Below are 5119 nucleotides of genomic sequence, written 5' to 3' on the forward strand. Positions count from 1 at the left end.
GATAATGTACTCACTAAACTACGATTCATTTAACTATTTTCTTCCAAAAGTTAATTATCCTAAAAGCCTCTGTACTAGGGGATGTTAAGATTCACCGATTCGCATCGGTGCAACAGCATAAACGTTCAAGATGAGAGTGCACCGGTTGAAAGAGTGCACATCGGCTACAGTTTGGGTTGAACTCGCGATGCATCGATTGTAGCGTCTTTGCATCGGTAAAAAAACAATTCATTCATATAATATCCCTCATCCTGTCAGCACTCAGTAGATACGATCTTTGATCTGTGCTTCGCACTACGGAGGCCGAGAGTCTCAGTTATCAACACACACGGAAGTCGAGGAGAAAGAGAAACACAGCGCAACGAAAAATACCTACAAATCAAACGTTTGGCAACACTTCGGATTTTTCAAGAAAGACGGACAACTTGAAAAATCACTCGCAAATTCTAAAAAATGCCGTGCCGCATTAAAGTACACAAGTAGTACGAGGAACTTAGCGACGCACATAAAGAGGCGACGTGGGGTCTGCGGCTGAAAAGAGAAAGCTGAAAGTGAGACATATGAGTTAAATCACTCAGTGAGGTGTTCTGTCAGAGAGTGGTGTTTAGTTTACAGCAGCCTGTGACTGCCAATAATAGTTTAAATGTCTTCCTTACTGTAAGCAGTTATGATAGAGCTGTTTGTGAAAGGTTATTTGTATTCTTTATTGTTCCTATAGAAACCACTGCTTTCTGCTCACTGGTGAGTTGGCCTATGAGTGTTAAGCACATCAGGCTGGCAGCTGTATGGGCATTGCACTATGGTAGTTGTTATTTGCACATTGTTAATCCTGGGCAATGCATCCTTAAATTGTTTAACTGTGAGGTGTTATAAAATCGTACTGTACTCTGGAGAGTTTTTTAAGGTAAAAAAGGTAAAAAAAGAAACAGCATGATGGGATGCGCAGTACTAGTAGAGAGAACCAAATATGTAAAGCACTTTTTCGTTAATTTATGATTTGCTGCAAACAAAAATCCTCTGTCGTACCATATTGAAGTATCATTATTTTTGGCATCGTGTTGAATCGCATCGTATCACATAATGTTGAATCAAATCGTATCGAACTGTATCGCAACAGGGGTGACAGGTACATTTTTAGCAGCTATTCATACTAAATCAGTTGTCCCTCCTGTATAATTGAAATTAGATGTTAGCTTTTTGTTTGTTTGTTTGATATTATATTATATATATATCAAAACAAAAAGCTAACATCTAATTTCAATTATACATTTCAAAAACAGTATTTGTCCACATATTTAAGTTATATTTATTTGGATTTATGCATTCATGTTGAGAATGTTCCATTCAAAAATATTATTATTAAAAAGGAATTTACACCATAAAAGATGACTATTGATCTATTGTCAGGAATGTTAGTCTTATATCAAATAGTGAATTATACTGCAGCAGAATGTTGCACGTCTGCAGTGTTATATTTTCACAGCTCAGTGTCAGTAAATATTGTGGACTACAAGATAGATGGAAGCATGTACAGGTAGAGTTATTTAAAGCATAAATGAGTCGGTTGGGTTCTGGAGGTGTGGTTACTACAATTGTGCTTGGTTGGCGTGGCCTGTGCCTGGTGGTGGGGCCCAATGTGATATATTTTCATGGGGCCCAAAATCCCTGGCGGCGCCCCTGACTACCCTATACTCAGACGGCATATTGCTGAATGTATAGGTTTTAAAACGTACCTCTGAAATGGAGTGGGTGCGGACTTGTTTTCTCAGGAATTCACAGTCAATGTCTTCGTTGACGTTGTTGGTCTTGCCGAGTTCCGTCAGGGCTTTCAGGAGCTTCTTCTGCTCGAGCCGCTGCCAGGTACCGGACACTTTCCGTGGAGCCGGTGTTGGTTCAAGACTCAGGTTCTTTTTGTTGCGTTTACGAGGAGGAGGCTTCATCTCAAATTATGTCACGGATACAACCTAAACTGCCACAAAAGCCCCTGGCTGGTTCGTCCCGTGAAAACTGGATTAGTTTTTTTACCGTTACTCACTGGACATAAAACTAAATGTTAATTAAACTGAATTTATAACACGTGCCTTTACTGTTTTCTCTCACAACGACAACAAAACGTCTTCTGGTCGTTTCCGGTGCAATATTTTCACAGTAAAAGCGTCATCCGCAATTCAGATCCCTAGACCACATTTATCTTAAACAAAATATGTTGCAACATGATGTTGACATTGAAATGCTCCTTGGACTTTTAACGGTTTTTTTCCTGGCTTGTGACCTTTTATTCAAATGGATTAATAAAAAACGATGTTAGAGTTATCTTAAACTTTCGTTCAAGGCAGAGGAAAGAAAATTGAAAATGGAATTGCCCTTTTTAAATGCAAATGTAATAAATCCCCTCCATAGAAAGAACCTCGAATCGATAATCAACATGTTCAAATAAAAGTGAACTGTCAAATTAATTTCTCATTTTAATTTGAAAGCAATGAGACTAACTGTTTCCGGGTTCTTCAATCCGTTGTGAGAACAATTCGCCCTGAACTTTTACTCACAGGTATTGTTTTATAATTATGTGTCTTCTATATAATACAATATGTTGTATTCCTTCCTTTACAGGCCCCGTCGGGGGATTAATAAAGGTTATTCTTCTTCTTCTTCTTCTATAAACAATTTATGACAGGAATTGCAGCCTGAAGAAACCCTCAATAATACAAAGGAGAAAAATGGGTTCTATAATAAAATTGGAAAGGCACTGAAAGCGGTATGCGGTATTTTACTTTTGACATACGTAACAGTAATATAATTTTATAAATGCATAAATGTTTTGGCAGCGGCGGGATTCGAACCCGCGCCTCCGAAGAGACTGGAGCCTTAATCCAGCGCCTTAGACCGCTCGGCCACGCTACCGTTGAATTCAATACAAGGCATCATGACGTCATAAAGTGTAACTTCTCCCAGAGGTTGGGAATATGCGACTGTGAGCTCCAACTTTCTTCGACCAATGAGAGTGTGAGCCCCAACATTTCTTTGGCCAATTACGTTCGTTGCCCCAACATTCGTCCAACATTTTATGCTCAATGCTCAATACTTGTAAATAGTAGTTGTTTTGTAAATATCTACTTATAATAGTGTTACTACTTAAATATAATTTGTTTGTAATGTAGTTAATACTTGAAACGTATAGTTATATTGTAATTTGTAATTGTAGTTATTTGTTATTAGTTTGCTGAGAATAGTAATCTCAGTATTTATCAAATTACTTCTACCGTTGTGGTGTGTTTCAAAAAGTATTTCCTTATTTATTTTTCTCTGAACAAACAAAACTGGTGCACAGCAGTTGAACAAGTAAGTGTTTTAATGACAGTTTGTGGTGGATAGCACATTAGTAATGGTGATGATGACAACATTTAATAGTATTAACATTCACTCTTGAAAGCAGTACTCAGATCCTCTACCTAAGTGAAAGTACTTATACCAGACTTAAAATACTACATTACAAGTAAAAGCCCTGCATTCATACATGCGGTAAAATGTAGAATATGTGCCTCTACAGATGTAGCACAGTAGAATTAAAGAATACATGTAATGGAAAAACTTAAGTTAAGTACAACATCACATGTATATTTAAGTGCACTTGAGTAAAGTATCATTGAGTAATACACTATTTCTATGGCACAAATGAAATCTCTTCGTGTTGGGTCAATCCAATTTGTTTACATCCCACAGTTTCCTGAAGGACTTGAATGAACGCCAGCTACTGGGTATAGGGTCTTTCCATAGCTAACCCTCATTCTGAAGAACTGAAAATTCCTCTTTCAATTATGTATATCTTTTGTCTGTCACATAGCGTTGTTTTCTTTTTTTTCAAGTGTCAAGTTAAAAACCTTGTAAATAACGTGTGACCAGTTGTAGAATGCATTTCATCGTTTTTTATCTTCTTTTTCATTTGTTTTATCTATTTTTCACTATTATATGTAGTATATATTCCAGTTTTAATTTCCCTTCTCATTGTACATACATTTGTCATTCTATCACAGTTTTATGATTATTTAAAATATGATCCCCTTGTTAAAAAGCACTTTTGGGGATTTCATTTGTGAAAAGTGCCATAGAAATAGTGTATTATGACTCAATGATACTAACAACAACAGAGCATAAGCAACCTTAACACAGGTACAAACACTGCTGATGCTCTACACAGTATGAAATGAAATTTTAAACGATTTACCGACATAGTGGCACTCACTGCTCCGGGACTGAGGACAGGCACTGAAGCTGTCTGAGGCTGTGCAGCCTGTAAAAGGCAAGAAATATACTGACATGTGTTTAAAGAAATCATAGCATTTACATTCAAAAGATTCAAAGTTATTTTTCAGCTGCTCTAAAGGAAACACTAATTGTTTTTAGCTTTCAATTGTCATTTCAGAATTAAATGTGTAACAACACATTATTTAATAAAACATTAAAATGGCTTTTAATTCCCTTAATACTATTTGGGAAAAACGGTGTAGGAATACAAACACAAAAGTGAGTTTATCATCACTTACTGAGACAGCCACGCTAGGTGCAGTGCTGAAGCTTCTTTCTGTGGGGTAAGTGCTGGTAGATGCTTCTGTGTGGTCCGTGACATGGGTCTGTAAAACATTCAGGATGAGTCAATTGTATAAATAATCTAAATTAAACTGTTATTTAAAAAAAGAAAATTGAGCGTGTGCACCACCAAATCTTGACTCGGTAAACTGAAAGGCAATAAAGCAAACAAATGTGTCATGAGAGGATGATACTGTCAAGATATAATTCGTCTTTAAATGTTAATGGTCAATACATGAGTCTAAATAACTGTCCAAATACCATTGACAAGTTTAGTGGTTTTCGCAGGTGTCCTTCTGCTGCAGTCTGCTGGTGTCCCACAGCAACTTGGACAGTACCTGCAGCACTCTGCTGCCCCACAGCTCTGTGGACCGGACCAGATGCAGCACTCTGCTGCCCCACAGCTCTGTGGACCGGACCACATGCTGCCCCACGGCACCTTGGACAGGAGTTGCAGCTGGCTGTTGTTCCATGACAGTGAACATAGATCAGTAATGAGTTTGTTTAATGATATGGATGCAAATAAACACTTGCA

At 37.5% G+C, this 5119-nt stretch overlaps 1 non-coding gene across 1 annotated transcript; it reads right to left on the reverse strand.

Moving 5' to 3' along the window:
- Nucleotides 1-2819: 2819 nt before the first annotated feature.
- trnal-aag (transfer RNA leucine (anticodon AAG)) lies at nucleotides 2820-2901 on the reverse strand. The gene has a single exon. It is a non-coding gene; the product is annotated as a tRNA-Leu (tRNA).
- Between the last annotated feature and the right edge of the window lie 2218 nt (nucleotides 2902-5119).

Source organism: Notothenia coriiceps, unplaced genomic scaffold (assembly GCF_000735185.1).
Source record: "Notothenia coriiceps isolate Sejong01 unplaced genomic scaffold, NC01 NC01_scaffold00020003, whole genome shotgun sequence".
NCBI lineage: Eukaryota > Metazoa > Chordata > Actinopteri > Perciformes > Nototheniidae > Notothenia > Notothenia coriiceps.